Source organism: Desmodus rotundus, chromosome 4 (genome assembly GCF_022682495.2).
Source record: "Desmodus rotundus isolate HL8 chromosome 4, HLdesRot8A.1, whole genome shotgun sequence".
Classification (NCBI taxonomy): domain Eukaryota; kingdom Metazoa; phylum Chordata; class Mammalia; order Chiroptera; family Phyllostomidae; genus Desmodus; species Desmodus rotundus.
Genome location: NC_071390.1, coordinates 40,886,729 through 40,905,265, shown reverse-complemented (window position 1 = coordinate 40,905,265; position 18,537 = coordinate 40,886,729). Strand labels below are relative to the sequence as shown.

The following is an 18,537-nucleotide window of genomic DNA, read 5'->3' as shown; positions in this document are numbered from 1 at the left end:
TAAAGAAGAAACATTCACCCAGACTGGTAGGAAGGGCAGACACAGGCAGCCAGGGCAGAGAGGACTCACAGCAAGGTAGAAGCTGGAAGACCAGGGTGGGAGAGGCCATAGCTGGCAGAGCAGGTGGTCCCACATTTACGTGCGGATAAACTGGGAGGAACAATTGGGGAAGGAGACAGACCACATAATCCAGGGTTCCAGCTTGGGGAAAGAAAGCCTCAAAACCTCTGACTGAAAAAACCTGTGAGGGTTGCAGCAGTGGGAGAAACTCCCAGCCTCACAGCAAGAGTTTGCTGGAGAGACCCACAGGGTCCTACAACCTACACAAACCACCCACCTGGGAATCAGCACCAGAAGGGCCCAATTTGCTTGTGGGTAGTGGGGGAAGTGACTGAAAGCTGGCCAAGAGCCAAGCAAGCAGCATTGTTTCCTCTTGGACACCTTTCCCACATACAGCGACACAACACAGCAACCTGGGTTGCTCTGCCCTGGCAAATACCTAAGACTCCTCCCCTTACTGCATAACAGGCACACCAAGACAAAAAATATGGCCCAATGAAAAAACAGATCAAAGCTCCAAAAATAGAACTAAGTGATAAAGAGAGAGCCAACCTATCAGATGCACAGTTCAAAACATTGGTAATCAGGATGCTCACAGAAATGGTTGAATAGGGTTGCAAAATAGAGGAAAAAGTGAAAGCTATGCAAAGTGAAATAAAGGAAAATGTACAGGGAACCAACAGTGAAAGGAAGGAAACCAGGACTCAAATCAATGATTTGGACTTGAAGGAAGAACAGAATGAATAAACAAGAATTCAAAAATATGTAGGAGAGGCCTAGGAACCTCCAGGATGACTTTAAATGTTCCAACATCTGAATAATAGGGGTGCCAGAAGGAGAAAAGGAAGGGCAAGAAATTGAAAACTTATTAGAAAAAATAATGAAGGAGAACTTCCTCAATCTGGCAAAGAAAGGAGACTTCGAGGAAGTACAGGAAACTCAGAGAGTCCCAAACAAGTTGGACCCAAGAAAGCACACACCAAGACACATCATAATTACATTACCCAAGATTAAAGATAAGGAGAGAATCTTAAAAGCAGCAAGAGGAAAGGAGACAGTTACCTGCAAAGGAGCTCCCATAAGACTATCAGCTCATTTCTCAAAAGAAACCTTGCGAGAAGGAGCTGGTAAGAAGTATTCAAAGTGATGAAAAGCAGGGACCTACATCCAAGATTACTCTGTCCAGCAAAGCTCTCATTTAGAATGGAAGGGCAGCTAAGGTGCTTCCCAGATAAGGTCAAGTTAAAGGAGTTCATCATCACCAAGCCCTTATTATATGAAATGTTAAAGGGACTTATCTAAGAAAAAGAAGAAGATCAAAACTATGAACAGTAAAATGATAATAAACTCACAACTATCAACAACTGAACCTAAAAAACAAAAACAAAACCAAAGACAAACAAAGAAAACAACTAGAACAGGAACAGAATCACAGAAATGGAGATCACATGGAGGCTTATCAGCAGGGATGGAGTCGGGGGAGAATGGAGGAAAAGTTACAGGGAATAAGAAGCATAAATGATAGGTACAAAATAGACAGGGCGAGGTTAAGAATAGTATAGGAAATGGAGAAAGCAAAGAACTTTTATTTATAACCCATGGACATGAACTAAGGGGCAGGGGGAATGCTGGTGGGAGGGGGGTGCAGGGGCATAAAGGGAAGAAAAAAATGGGACAACTGTAATAGCATGCCCAATAAAATATGCTTTTAAGAAAGGAATCTCAATGCTTACGAAGTAATGGTAAGAACAGGAACTTATTCCTAAAAACAATAGTTGAAGGGATTTAGATAATCTCCCTTTCTTCAATTAATTGTGTCATTTGATATAACCTAATCACAGGAATTAAGTTCATTACTATGCACGGTTCCAGATGCTGTGCAGTGTGTTTGTACCATGGGGTGGCTATAGTCAGGTTCACCACACAATTCTGTCATCTACACAGTTTCCCCATTTAAACTGAAAACAATCAGAGCGTTCATTACCATGTAAGCTTGTGGTAGGTGTCAGTGGAGTGCTTTGTGCAGGGACTGGCAGTAAATACTCAATAAAAGGTATTAATATTCTTATAAACACAGCAAGGATGGTAAATTAATCCACATATATTTAGGAAAGTTTCTCTTACTTTCTCAATGACTCAATTTTATATAAACATTATTAACTTGGAAAACCATGAACTAAGTCTTTACATGCTCCTGGCATGTACTTTGAGGCTGTTTTAAGTAATTCAGTGATATCCCAAGCATAAGAGCTCACAGAAGAGAATATAAAACAGTGGTTTATTCACTGTGTGAAGTACAGACAACTAAGCAGTTGAGACCAGGTGCTGAATCTATGTTGACAGATGCCTTGGCAGCCTTTTCTGTATTCCATTTTACATCTGGCTCTGTTAACCGAGTTGAGGCTTTGTTTACGGAACTTAGGCATTTGTTTTTATGTGCGTATTTGTCTTTCCTTCCTGATGCTCTTTCTTAAACTAGGAACTCTAAAGAAAATGGCTTATATTTGCCCCATAATGCGGCATTTAGGACAGATAATATGATATTGGTGACATAAAACAGAAAAAGCCTTTCCCTTCTTAGGCAATCAAGATGGAATTTCAATACTTCTTCAGACAACAGAAGTTTGCTTATAGAATCAGAAAACTTTTCATTACATCCAGCTAACCTAGTACCCTAATCTTTACTCCATCTAAATATATTTCATACAAACAGCTAAACTTAAAAATGTTATGGAAATTATAACTTTTGACACAGTCCCAAATATTCTACTGAAAGGTGACAGTAAATTAGAAGGAAGTGAGATTGGTATATCATGTATTCAAAATGCAAAGAATGATTTTTCAACTCAAACTATTATGTTGTCACTTAGCATTATTAAAGGATACTTTTAAAAAACATTAAAGGAATCTTTGCCTTAAATTTAATTTGATTTTTTAATGGCTCTCATCATTCCCCACATTACACATACATGCACATAGTCAAACTACCCATTGTTTATCCATATACGTGTGTTTCTAGATATTCAACAAGGCTAGTATTGTGGGCATTTCCTGGTGTAGGAGCCAGGATGCCACTATCTCCAGTATCTTATACTTAATGATAATACAAGTGCATCTAGACATCCTATTAGAAAAAAATATGTTTTTTCTAGAGAAATAATCCATAGGAGAACAATCTTTCTGGACAGATTTAATTCAAATAAAGCCTTAGTAAAGAAAACCCAATTCGAGATGTCAGATCACCAGAAATATTTAATTGTCTTAGGATATGTTTACATAGATGATTAAAAGTTCAAAATGTTATCTCAATGAAGTTAATTATATAAACCTAATTTGACTAGAGGAATAAAATAATTAAAGCTGACTTAGGCAGGTCACACCTAGATAAATTCTCCAGTGACCAGTTATTTTACTTTGCTGTTTTCAAAGGCTTTCTCTTATTGTAATCTACTTAAATATTACTTTAACCAGCTATCCTTACTCACAAAGTGATAGTGCATCACCTGCATTCTCAAATATGAACATGTTCACTTCCAATAATTAAGTGTTTTTCAAGCACAAAAATAGGTTTGCAATAAATCATGCACAATCTAAATTTCATTCTAGTTATAACTTTGAGCATTGATTTTTGGTGCAACTAAGTAAAGATGTTAATGGCTGAAAACATGTAAAACTTAACATACCATAGAGAAAGGTTTTGTTTTTATCAGTCTTGTTTGCAAGTCTGGTCACAGGGGACATTTTCCTGAATGCATGCTGAGTGAACTCGCTGTGTCTTCAGCATAACAGTAGTGTATGTGAACACCTGAAAATATTTTATGTCTAACGTGCATCTGGAGTTATGGCTCTGAATCACATATAAGAGCATCCTTCTTGCAACAATGTAATGAACAAATGAGGCTCCTACCTAAATGAGCAGTGACCGGTCATTCCCCCATCATCTCACGCACACAACCTTTTGCCTAGCGCTAATTCTAACAGTCCTAGTGAGGCTTTATGTGCGCCTCCTTCTTCCTTAATCTTTATTGGAATGTAAAGCATGAAGGGCTCTGCTAACTTCAAACCCGACTGTCCTGGTTTATAGTGTGGTGAGAACACCTCAGTTTTGTTTCTTAAATTAGAAGAGTAGTGAATAGAATGTTAGTTTACGTACATTAATTAACCCCAAATTTTTGGGAGAAAGGTGAAGTCCAATAAATATATAATGGCTTATTTAAAAGCACATAAAAATTATATGCTATATTAACTCTTTATTATTAACTTTTTAGTTATTATTTCTCTATTTTATTTATTACTAACTCTTCTTAAATAATATTGTTATTTAGCCCACTAAACCAGGGTCTTTGCAATGATGAGATGTGAAGCTGGCATCCTCAGGAATTCACTATTTTGCTCCCATAAAGAAATTTGTAAATGGATTATCTTTGTTATTTTAATGTTGTCACCAATATTTTTCAGGTTGTTGCATTGGTAGATTGTAAAAAACATTAAACTTGGAAGTTAGTTTCTGCACGAGATCACTCAACACCTCTACACCCAAATTTCATCTGTAAAATGTGGTGGGTGCTTTAGACTAGTTCTGAGTTTCCCTGAGCGCTGCTCCCACCTTCTTCTTAGGAAATGCAGCAGATACCATTACTTCTGGTCTAGCTTCTTTCTTTTATTTCTCTTTCCATAATCGTATTTTCTTCTTTCTGCTTTTGCAGAACATTTACTCCCATGTGCGTTAGGGCTAGATCAAAAAATAAAAACTTCATGTCCTCACTTTTCTTTTAAAAAGGTGAATAAATCTAGTGTCCTATGATACATATAAGAAACTTTGTATAAAAAAGTGTAATTATTTCATCTCACTTTGGAATGAAGTGTACAAATAATTACTTCATAGATAGGTAAAGGCATACTAAGAACTAAACTTATATAGTATCTATATGTATATGTACATATTTATCAGTAACTTAAATTAGTATATATTTTGTATTATTAAGAAAAGTCTTATTTACAGCCCTGAAAAGTGATCCATTTTCAAAATTAACTATTCATCTAGTCATCAGTCAACTATTAGTTATGCCAAAACCTGTGTTACATGCTGCTGATAAAATATTGAGAGGAGCAAGCATACTCTCCATAGTCAGGGAATATACTGTCTAATGGAAAAGTAGACAAAATCAAATGAGAGTGGATGAAATCAAATAATCAGACAAAAAATGTAGAATTAAAAACTATAATAAGACTCAGAAGACAGGGTACTATAAAACCATGGAAATTAGGATATGACCTACAACTGAAAAACTGGTGCAGATAACTTGTAATAGGGGCATTTTACCTGACCTATAAAATCTGTAGAGTGTTGAAGTAGGTGAGTGTGTCTACATGCATGTTTTGGGGGATGAGGATGGGGTGAGGCAAGAAAGCAAACTCTTCAGGACTCCAGGCCACTTGGCATGCACATCGGTCATGGGGCAGAAAGAGCATGAGGCCCTGTCCAGCAGAGCTGACCTGGCCTGATAATCAGCAGTGAAGGAAGTTTGGTGTGACATGCAAGAACCACAATCAGAAGAAATTCAGAAGTTCCTTGTAAAAAAAGAGAATATTTTTGATCTTCATCCCAAGAACAATGGGAATCTATTAAAGGATCAGAACCAGATGGGTGACATGCTCTGAATTTTGCTTTAAAGAGAATGTTCTACAGTATGGAGCACTGTTCGAAGGCAGTAGAGAATGGAGTGTGGGAAGTTACTGGAGTAGCCTCCGTAAAGAATAATGGTAGCCCAAACTAGGAAGAACTATTTACGTATAAATCTCACAGAACGTGAGGATGGTCTTGATAAGGGGCTGGAGGAACAGTTTTTAAAAGAGGATAGATTTTGACACAATGTTGAAGAATTAAATAAACCACATATTATCACAAAATAATCAAGTAATCTTAGAGATTTATAAAATAATGGGTCATAGAATATCCCCAGTGTTAAATACACTATGCCCTGATTTCGTGTGATGTGTAAGTGTCAAGATTCGTCAATTTACTCTGTTGTCAATTTCTATCTCCACACAGCTCTTCATAGATGCCGTTAATAGTAAAACAGATTTTAAAAGACGATAAATGTACACAGTGATACAATAAATTAATCGGGAGGCCAATTCAATGTCACTGTGAAGGTTTCCTCTCAAACAATCTGCATTTGCATTTTAGAGTAGCAAACGTTTCCGCATTCCCTAAGCTACTGACACCAGCGTTAATCAGCCTTAGAACATCTAGACTGAATTACCTCCACGAGGCTAATGGTTCAGAAGTATTTTCTCTAGTAGCTTGCCCATATGAAAGCTTTTCTCTTATTTCTCCTTTTTCTCTTTTCCCTTTTGGCTTCTTTCACAGAGACTGTAAATCTGGCATAAACATTTGGGACACACATCTCATCTGGAAGCAAAGAGGAGTTTTCCGTTTAGATTTGCTTCCTGATGTGCAAAGTGTAGATCAAAGCACAGTAGTGGCTGACCAGCCAGGTCTAGAATTACAAAATATATTTCTCTGTTAATCAAGGGGAGGAAGATGATGTAGGATAGGATGAAGTTTCTTCTTAAAGTTGTAAGGTATTCAGAAATTTACATAAAAAAGAAGAAATTAACTGCACATTGAAATCGTTAATTCATACAATAACACACAACCCTTCAATATGTCAGATGAATAGCTTCAATTTTACTCACAAGTTTTCTTTTTAAAAAATCATTTTATTGTTGTTCAATTACAGTTGTCTGTATTTTCTCCCCCCCCTCTACCCGACCCCAGCCAAACCTACCTCCCTCCCCTGCTTCCACCCTCCCCCTTGGTTTTGTCCATGTGTCCTTTATAGTAGTTCCCAAAAACTCTTCTCCCCACTGTCCCTTCCCCTGCCCTCTCTGTAACAAGTTTTCTTTCTATTCTCCCGGTTACCTAACTGAAGAAGGCAAAGGCAGACTTTGCCATTAGGACTCTATCAATGTAAGACAGCATTCGTAATTATTGACCTTAAGCTAAGACCATTTCACACTAAATTTCAAAAAATTTAACTAGTGCGAAATGATCACTAATGCCATATGTAATTCTAGTTATACTAACTGTTTTTTCAGTTAATCAACATTTATAGTGTGAGTTCCAACTCTGAAGTTAAGAAAATATTAAATGAGTAAGAATTTAGATACTAATCAGGAGTAAAAATAAAATACGTGCATACACACACACACATCATAAAAACATAGATTTAGCATTTCAAAGATCAGTCCTCCCCCAAATAAGAACTAAAGTGAAATCAAATCTAGTAAGTTCATTTACTATTTCTACAACAATAAAAATTGATTTGCATTTTAGTCTTACCACAACCCTTATTTTCCAAACCCCAAATTCTCATCCACTCAGTTATGTAGAGTCTAACCTGAACTGTACCAAAGTAGTAGCTTCAGGAATTTTGCTTTCCCTTCTTCACTCTCTCTTCTCAGCACAAAGGCAAACATCAAATGAGCCACTAAGGCCTATTAATATCTCATTTTAACTTTACTGAGAGCATTCTATTCTGTCTTTTCTATTGCAACTATGTTGTTGAGATTATTAAATTTTATTTATTAGAGAAAACTAATTTTCAACTGTTTATTATTTTCTTCTTCTGTCTACAATACTATCTTCAAAATAAATGTTTATAGTACCCTTTTATCACATCAACTCTGTGCTTATTAAAAAAGAAGAAAACAAACCAGGAATAGAAAAGTATAAATGAACGAACAAATAAAACATCCTTATAAAATTCTCACTTTTATAGTTAGGTTCTTAATATAAAACAAATTTTTAGGAAGCATAACAAATACCTGGAGATGTTTTATTTTTTAAAATATTTTACTGTTATTTAGAGTTGTCCCAATTTCCCCCCCTTTGCCCTCCTCCACCCAGGCCACCCCCCACTCCACAGTCATCCCCACACTGTTGTCCATGCACACGGGTCATGCTGTCTGACTACTCCTTTCCCCTTCTTTCCACCACCACACCCTCTGTCAGACTGTCCCATGTTTCCACGCCTTTGGTTCTATTCTGCTCACTAGTTTGTTTTGGAGATGTTTCAAAAATCCAGAATCACAGATTCTCAGTACGTCTATCTGGTGAAGATCATAGAAAGCTACACCTTAGCAAATATTTTAAGTGATTCTAACACAACTGGCCGTAAACTATACTGAGAAACCCAATTTTAAACCTTCTTCTTTCTAAGTTTTGTTGAAAAGATGCTCTAGCCTAGCTAATAAAAATGTATTTTCATTTTCTAACTGTTACCATGCTAGTCCATTTTCCTAGATTTCACTTTCCACATGTCCTAATCCCCTGACAACCTCAAAAACCACTAATTTTCTTTCCTTTTTTGGGGGGGTAATCCTCACCCGAGGATATCTTTATTGATTTTGAGAGAGAGAGAGACAGAGACAGAGAGAGAGAGAGAAACATCAATCTGAGCAAGAAACATTGACCGGCTGCCTCCCAGACATGCCCCACCTGACTAAGGATTGAACCAGCAACCTTTTTTGGTGTATGGGAAGACTCTCCAACCAACTGAGCCACCCAGCCAGGGCACCACTCATTTTCATATACACCGTAAAGCCATCTTTGATTTTCCTCAACCAAAAGGAATGTCTCTCCATTGTACAATTGTAGTTTTAGTTTCATATGCATATTATACACTGCCTGCATGGTTGTATATTACTATATAACAAATTACCACAACCTTCGCACCTTACAACAGTATCTCATAATAAGTCACGATTCCATAGGTCAGAAGTCCAGCACAGTATCACTGGGTTCTCTGCTCAGGCTGCAAGTATCACATGTTCAGAGTTCACTTTCCAAGTTCATTCACACTGTTGGTAAATTCAGTTCCTTGCATTTTTAGTATCAAAGTCCCCATTTTCTGCTGATTGCCAACCGGTAACACTCTTGATCGTAGAGGGTGCACTCAGGTCTTTGTACCGTAGCTCCCTCCATCTCAGCAATAGAGAACCCGCTCACGTCAAACCCATTTCACTCTTCTAATATCTCTGACTTCCCTCTTCTCTTATCATTGGAGAAAACCATCTGCACTTAAAGAGTTCATGTGATCAGGCCAAGCCCACCTGGTTAATCACCCTATCTTAAGGTCAACTATGCCATAGAGTATAACCTAATCACAGGAGCAAAATCCAGTAAATTCATAATTTTAGGGATAATGCAGGGCATATGCACTGAAAGGCTGGGGAATCTTAAAGGACACCTTAGCATCCTGCTATTTGTTTCCCTGAGACATATTTGCATTTCTCCTTCTTAAATATAAGTTCTTGGAGAGCAACAATCATATTTGTATATCACAAATCACTTGTTCTAATTCTTTACACAAATAAAGATTTAATAAATAAATGTCGAATACATGAGCCTTTCATGTGATAACCCTTTTCCTGATGCATTAAATTTAAATTAATGAATAGCATTGGGCCTCACAAACTTAAATGTACAGTAACACTCTTGAAGAAAGTGAAGCAGTTAGGAACTCAACACACTAAGTTCTTTATCTTCTTCATCTTAGTGAAAAATAATAATAACATCTTTCAAAGTTCCTTGCCATCTGAAGACTGCAAAAGAAACATAAAAAATGAGACAGAGAAAAGACTTTTTAAAACATGAACAGCTCATTAGAGTATTGTGGGGTCATTTTTACAAGCAACATGATGTATGACTAATTGAAGTTATCAATGGAGAGAAACAAAGAAGAAAGAGAAATGGTCTTTGAAGTAATAATGAGCTAAAGTTTTCCAAATTTTATGAAAACTGTAAACCCGCATAATCATACAATTTCAAGAATATCAAGTATAAAGAACATGAAGAAAATCACACAAGATGTTATAAAGGAATTTCTTATACAGTGGAAAAAATTAAATGAAGAAAAATATTAAAAGTATTGGGGGTATTACATAACCTGGAATGAAATGAAATTTGTACATAAAATCCTTTCAACTATGAAAACTTGAAAACAAATAACTTCACTGACAAATTCTACCAAACATTTCTGAAAAAGGACTCAATACCAATTCTGTACAACTCAATACAGAATATTGAAGTGAAAGAAACACTGGCTTACTCATTTTTTTGTGTGTGGGGCCACAATTAAACTAATATCAAAACCAGAAAAAAAGATATTGAGAGAAAAGAAAACAATAGATCGTATAACTCATAAATAGATGCATAACTTTTCAACAAAATAATAACAAATAGAATCCAAAACATCTAAAAATATAATATCTAATGACAAAGTGAAGTTTATCCTAGGAATAAAAGTGGGTTCAACTTTTGAAAATCAATCAAGTTAATAATATATAATATAAGTAGATTCAAGAAACAAATTACACGGTCACCTCAGTATATGCATAAAAACTCGATGACAACATTGAATGTCAATTCATTATAAAAACTTTTTGTAAACTGTAAGTAGAAGGGAACTTCTTCAACCCAATCACTATAAAGCAATTATGAAAAACATACAGCTAATATCATACTTAAAGGCAAAAGACTGAATTCCTCCTTCTACCATCAAGCGCCAGATAAGTGTTCACTCTCACCATTTCTATTCACCATGGCACACAAGGACCTAATGAAAGAAATAAACCAAGAAAAAGTAACAAAAGTCGTCAAGGTTGCAAAGGAAAAACAAAATGTATTCGCATACAGCACTATCATGTTTAAGGAACTATGAAGAATCTACCAAAGATTATAAGAAATAATCAGTGAGTTTAGCAATGTAAGAGGACACAAGATCAACATAGGAAAATAAATTTATTTCTATATACTGACAATGAACAATTAGAAATCAAAGTGTGGAATGTATTACCATTTATAATAGGATCAAATTATTGAATAAATCAATCACTGAATAAAGATAAATCTGTTAAAAATTTCCCTAGCTGATGTAGCTCAGTGGATTGAGCACAGGCCTGCAAAACAAAGGGTCATTGGTATAATTCCCAGTCAGGGCACATGCCTGGGTGGCGGGCCAGATCCCTAATGGGGGGAGCACAACAGGCAACCACACATTGAGGTTTCTCTCCCTCTCTTTCTCCCTCCCTTCTGCTTTCTCTAAAAATGAGGAAATAAAAAAAAATACACAAGACATATACACTTAAAATTACAAAACATTTCCAACAGATATTCAAGAAGACATATAAAATAGAATGCTAAAATGTGTTCATGAATCAGAATACTCAATATTATTCACATATCAATTCACCATATACTGATCTTTAGATACAATAAAATCCAGATCAGCATTCTAGTAGGGTCAGGGTTTGTTCCCCCCAGAAATCAAGAAGCTAATTCTAAAATTCATGTGGAAATGCAAAAGACCCAGAGCAACCAAATCACATTGGGGGTAAAAACAAAACAACAAAGTCGGGACTTAAAACTACTCAGTTTCAATACTTAAAAAGCTACAGTATAAGTAAGTGTTATATTGGTATTAAGAGAGAGAAATAAATAAATAAATAAATAGAACAGAACAGAAAGCCCAGAAATAGACCCACACATATAAGCTCAAATAATCTTTGATAAGATACAAAGTTAATTAAGGAGGGAAAGGATTATTGTCTTTTCAACTTATAGTATGGAAAAATTTCAAATCAATAAGCAAAATATAAATTCCAATCTATGTCTCACACCACATACAAAGTTAACTTAAAATCAGGCATAGACCCACATATTATACATAAAACTATAAAATTTCTACCAAAGAAAATGGAGAAAATCATTGTGACCTTGCAGTAGGCTAAGATTTCTCACAGTGGACAACAAAAGTATAATCCATGAAGAAAAAGCTGAAAAATTAAACTTAATCAAACTGAGAACTTCTGACCTGAAAACACACTCTCAGGAGAATTAAAAGATTTGAACATTATTTGAAGAAAATATTTCCAAAGCATATATCTGCTAAATTATTTTTTCCAGAATATAAAACTCTAAATCCAAATATTAAGAAAATAAACATAATAATGATAAAATGAGCAAAAGATATCTTAACAAAGAAATAAGCAAATAAGCATATAAAGATCCAACATTACTAGTCTTAGGGAAAACAAATTAAAACTACACCTATAAAACTGCCTAAAATTATTTTATTTATTTATTTATTTATTTTACTTTTTTTTCTAATTTTATTGTTGTTCAAGTAGTTCTCTGCTTTCCCCCCACACTGCAGATTAACCCCAAGCCCTCCCCCCTCCCTCCCATTTCCATCCCCCCATTATTGTCCATGTGTCCTTTATAATGTGTCTTACAAACCCTTCACCCTTTTCCCGTGAAATTCCCTCCCCTCTCCCCTCTGGTCACTGTCAGCCTATTCTCAATTTCAGTGTCTTTGGTTATATTTTGCTTGTTTGTTTGTTTTGTTGATTAAGTTCCTGCTAAAGGTGAGATCATATGGTATTTGTCTTTCACTGCCTGGCTTATTTCACTTTGCATAATGCTCTCCAGTTCCATCCATGCTGTTTGCAAAGGGTAGGAGCTCATTCTTTCTTTCTGATGCATAGAATTCCATTGTGTAAATGTACCATAGTTTTTTGATCCACTCATTTACTAATGGGCACCTAGGTTGCTTCCAGCACTTGGCTATTGTAAATAATGCTGTTATGAACATTGGGGTGCATAGGTTCTTTTGGATTGGTGTTTCAGGGTTTTTAGGGTATAATCCTAGCAGTGGAATTGCTGGGTCAAAAGACAGTTCCATTTTTAGTTTTCTGAGGAAATTCCATACTGTTTTCCACAGTGGCTGCACCAGTCTGCATTCCTACCAACAGTGCACTGGGGTTCCCTTTTTCCACAACCTCTCTAACACTTGTTGTTTGTTGCTTTGGTTATGATGGCCTTTCTGACCGGTGTGAGATGGTATCTCATTGTGGTTTTAATTTGCATCTCTCTGATGGCTAGTGACGCTGAGCATCTTTTCATACATCTCTGGACCCTCTGTATGTCCTCCTTGGAGAAGTGTCTATTCAAGCCCTTTGCCCATTTTTTAATTGGGTTGCTTGTTTTCTTAGAATGGAGTCATGTGAGTTCTTTATATATTTTGGAGATCAAACCCTTGTCTGAGGTATCATTGGAAAATATGTTTTCCCATACGGTTGGTTCTCTTTTTATTTTAATACTGTTTCTTTAGCCATGCAGAAGCTTTTTTTATTTTGATGAGATCCCATTTGTTTATCCTTTCCTTTATGTCCCTTGCTCTAGGGGACATATCAGTGAAAATACTGCTGTGTGAAATATCTGAGATTTTCTTGCCTATGTTCACCTCTATGACCTTAATGTTGTCACGACTTATATTTAAGTCTTTCATCCACCTTGAATTTATTTTTGTGTATGGTGTAAGTTGGTGCTCGAGTTTCATTTCTTTAAATGTAGCTGTCCAGCTCTCCCAACACCATTTGTTGAAGAGGCTATTTTTACTCCATCTTATACTGCTGCCCCCTTTGCCAAAAATTAATTGACTGTAGAGACTTGGGTTTATTTCTGTTCCATTGGTTTATTTGTCTGTTTTCATGCTAGTACCAGGCTGTTCTGATTACAGTGGCCCTGTAATTAAAAAACTGCCTAAAATTCAAAACACTGACAATACTGGGTACTGTTGAGAATGTGGAGGCACTTTCATACACTTATGGTAAGAATGTAAAATGGTACAACCTCTTTGGAAAATAATTTGTCAGTTTCTTAAAAGGTAAAGAAATAGCCACCAGATTACAATAGATAAATAGAGAAGTGATAGATAGATAGATAGATAGATAGATAGATAGATAGATAGATAGTCTCCAAGAAAATGACAAAAAGTCTACAAGATATGTATACAGATGTTGAAAGCAGATTTATTTGTGGTAGCCAAAAATTATAAATAATCTAAATTTTCAGGAACAGATGACTGTATAAACAAATTTTGGCATTCCCATACAGCTGATTACTAATCAACAATTAAAAGGAAAGAATTATTTATACATGTAAGAGCATGAATAAGTCTTAAAATAATTTTGCTGAGTGAAGAGGCTGGACTCTCATGAAATAAAAAGAGCAAATATTGTATGACTAGATACATTTATACAAAATGTAAGCTAATCTATAGTGATCAAAAGTAAATCAAAAGTAGTTGTCGGGTGTAGAGGGGCAAGGAAAGGCATGAGACAGGAAAACACAAAAGGCACAAAGAAACTTTGAGTGACACATGTATTCATTATTTTGATTGTGGTGGTGATGACGATTTTACTCCCACATACATATATCAAAACTTATCAAATAACACAGTTTAAAAATAGGCATTTTAGTGTATGTCATTATGTGTCAAAAAAACTGTTTTTTAAAGTGGGGCAGAGATGGAAAATTGAGAGATATGCCCCCAGACATATGTAAAGCCTCTTCTAAGTACAGGTGTCCCTCAGAAGCAGGAGGACGTAGGATGAAGGTTGAGTTGAAGAAAGTTAACCTGAGCATTCAATTTTGGGCATCCCAGGAAGGTAAAAGATATTAGAGAAACTTCTTGGGAACATCCAAGCTTTCAGCCATACAAGATTAAGTTCTAATAAGTGAACCAAGAGTAACTTCTGTTAGGCATTCAAGGTTTTTACAGACTACAGGGCCACGACCTGCTCAAGGTAGAGGGAGTGGCCTCAGTGCTAAGAAGACAGACCCCTGTGGTACAGAAAGTAGGGACAACAAGAGAAGAGCAAAGACAACACCCCAGCAAATGAAAAACCTGGCATCTGGGTTACAATACTAAGAGAGATCCCACAGTTCCAAAAATCAGCAGTTTCTCTGTGAAGCTCCAAAAGATCTCTGGAACCTCAGTAGTGCTTATAACCCAAATCTTCCGTATGGAAAAGTCCTGATCCCACTCTCAAAGCATTGTTGAAGCCAATGTTGAGAAAAATCACACTAAAAGCTGCCAAACTACAGGTCTTTATTTTTTTAGATCTGTTTAACTGTCTGACTATGGAAAAAATGCATTTCTTCCTGGAGGTAAGTAAAATGCATTTCAGTCTCTAATCTACCTTTTGTTGTGTTACACACAGATCTGAGATCTGTAGTAAAAAATCAAAGAATTTAGCAACATATTTTTAATTAAAATATCATAAGAAAAAGAATGTAGCACTATAAATATTTGAAGAGATAATATCAATCAACCTAATAACTTGATAAATGATATTAATTCTCAAATCCAAGAATCTCAGCAAAGCTCAATCAGAGCAAATAAAAAGAAAATCACACTTAAACATGAAAATGTCATTGTCATCATAATGAAAATTACAAAAATGAAGGAAAAGGTAGAAGTTAAAAGCACCCAGAACAAAATGGCATGCAATCTACAAGGGAATAATAGTGTGAATGATAACTTATTTATCCAAAATAATGGAGGTAAGAAGGTGAGACCATGGAAATAAAATTTTAATGGAGTAGGAAAAAGAAAATGTCAACCTAAAATTTTATATCCATTAAAAATATTGTTCAAAAATTAAGGTAAAATAAACAACATCTCAGAATGAAAAAAAATGAGAGAATCCATGTCGAGTAGAGATGTTCTAAGAAATGCTTAAAAAAGAAAAAACTTCAATCTGAAGATAAATAATACAAGATGGAAACCCAATTCTGCAAGAAGGAAGAGAGTTAATAAAATTATACTGCCATAAAGTTCTAAACTCTTTATGTAATAGTTTATTATTATTTGATGGCAGACTACTTTAACTTAAAGATACCAGAAACTACTAAAAATAAAACACAAAGAGCTATCACTAGAAAGTCAATACAAAAAACAAAATATTGTATTATATTCAAATCATCCAGGAAAAATATGGAATAAAGTAACAGAATAAAGAACAAATAGGGTAAATATACAACCAATACCAAGTTGAGACTCTTGGACCTCACACATTAGCTATTAAAATAAATGTAAATGAAATAAAAATCCAATTAAAAGTTTAAGAGTATCAGACTAGATTCAAAAGTATGTTTTAAAACAAGGACATTACTTAAATAATGCTGTAATAAACACAGAGGTGCTGATATTCTTTCAAATTAGTGTTTCAGCTTTCTTTGGATAAATTTCCGGAAGTGGAATCTCTGGGTCATAAGACAGTTCCATTTCTAATTTTTTGAGGTAACTCTATACTGCTTTCCACAGTGGGTGCACCAATCTGCATTCTCATCAACAGTACAAAAGTATTCCCTTTTCTCCACATCCTTGCCAGCACTTGCTGTTTGTTGATTTATTAATGATAACCATTCTGACAAGTATGATGTGATTTTATCTCACTGTGGTTTTATTTCACATTTCTCTGATGATTAGTGATGTTGAGCATCTTTTCATATGTTTATTGGCCCTCTGTATGTCCTCTTTGGAGAAGGGTCTGTTCAGGTCTTTGCTCATTTTTTAATCAGATTTTTTGTTTCTTGTTTGGTTTTTTTTGGTGTTGAGTTTTATAAGTTCTTTATAAATTTTGGACAGTAACCCCTTATCAGATGTATCAGCAAATACGTTCTCACATTCAGTAGGCTGTCTTTTTATTTTGTTGATGGATTGCAAAGATTTGGAAACAGCCCAAGTATTCATCAATTTATATGACCTCCTAAAATTTTTAAAAAAACAACTCATCCACAGCGATAGAAATCAGAAAGTGGTTGCTCTCAGGGGTATAGAAGGTAAAGGGTGGGGAAGTATTGATCAGAAAAACGCATTGGGGCACCTTCTGGGGCATTAGAAATGTTCTGTGTCTAATCTGGGTGATGGTTACACAGGTGTCTACAATGGTCTTAGTTTATTTTATGTTAATTATACTCATTTTCTTAAAGGAAGATATAAAATGACTAAAAACAATGTAGATGTCTTTAATTAGAGAATAAATTGTTATCTAATGATACAATTGAAAACTACACAGCAATCAAATGCTTGAACTAGAGCCACATGTGTGAACATAGATTGATCTTAAAAGCCTAACGCTGAGCCATGAAGGGAGAGAGGGAAAGGGCGGAAGACAGCCTGTAAGGAAGGCTCCCCTAGACTCTGAAAGGGTGAAACACACCATGCGTGAAAATGTGTTCATGTGGATTCGCAACCACTGGGTAAGCAAGGAGAAGAACAGGGTTGAGAAGAGCTCTCAGATAACTACAATGGATTTTTTTAAGAAAAAAAAATATGATACAAACATAACTGTTAAATATTTTAAAATTTCTGTGGTATATTTAAAAATAATGGAATCGTATGTTATTAGGGATATCCCAATGTAGGATTTTAATGTTATTGATTTAATTCATATTTAACTGATAGCTTCTCTCTGCTTTATCTTATTTATTCATGGAAAATATTGCAGGGCATTCATTTCCTTTGTATTTGATTAATTCAGTAAATGTGCCTGTCACGGGAAACAACCTGAAACAAGTTAAATGGCCAGCAGCTCATCAAAATTGAACTCTGGTCTTATAAAGAGTGTGCTCAGTTTCTTCTAAATAAAACAAGACCAGCAGGCATCACGAGTTGCTCCTAACAATAGAGAGTCAGTAACCACCAATTAACAATAACAGAACAGAAGACTGAAGAATAGAATATGCCGTTCCTAATTCCTGCAGATTTCCAGCCGTCCACCCTCAACAGACACCCCCGAAATGATTCTTAAAGGGCTCATAGCACCATAACTGGAGGGCATATTCCAATTATAAACTAAAGCAATAAATACAAGGACATTTCCAGAAATGTACCCTGGTCAATCTGAATGCAGCAGAGGAAGAGCTCTGCAGAAAATGCTTGCAAGGCTCTCACAGTGTTCAGCATAACAATGATTGAATAGGGCTTCCCCTGAGCTGCTTAATAGGTAAGGCGGAAGGAGCAGGAAATGGCTGTTTAATAATGTCACATAGAAACACTGGGCTTGAATTAATTAAATAGCAGTCCTTGCCCTTCTGAAAGTGCCACGGTGCTGCACCATGTAAATCTGTTTTCAGCTTGAACTCCAAAAAGAAACTGAATCTTTCTACCAAGGAGAAGCAAGAGAATTTTCAATAACCCTTCTATTACCTCAGCAAAAAGTGGTGATTGAGCCAAGTCAGCGTAACAGCAGAACGCACAGGCAGTCTTCAGATCAGAGACAGAGTGTACGGCATGACGCGGTGAAAGAGGGCCGCTCAGTGTGGGTTTCTACCTCAGAACCTGCTCAACATGGCCCTATTCTATTGAACAAGGGTCTGAGTTTCTTTTAAGGGACAACAAACCGAAACTGCAAGTTACGCAGTCAGGGCAAGCGCAGAGAGAGAGCTTTGGCCTCCACTGCACCAGAAACAAAGCCAAGTCCGGCTGTGCACCCCTTCCCTGCCCCCAACCCACCCACAGAGAATCAAAGGACCAGGACACAACTGCAACTGGAACACCAAAACCCTTTTAGAGGCAAGGGTCTGTTTCCAGGAAGACCTTGTGTTGATGCGTCTCT

At 36.0% G+C, this 18,537-nt stretch overlaps 1 long non-coding RNA gene across 1 annotated transcript in view; it reads right to left on the bottom strand.

Annotated features, from left to right (window-relative positions):
- The window catches only part of LOC123479802 (uncharacterized), a 62,324-nt gene extending 44,064 nt beyond the window's left edge, over nucleotides 1-18,260 (bottom strand). Inside the window, exon 1 of the long non-coding RNA XR_006655551.2 lies at nucleotides 18,129-18,260. This is a non-coding gene — a long non-coding RNA (uncharacterized lncRNA). The remainder of the gene's footprint in view (nucleotides 1-18,128) is intronic.
- Nucleotides 18,261-18,537: the final 277 nt, after the last annotated feature.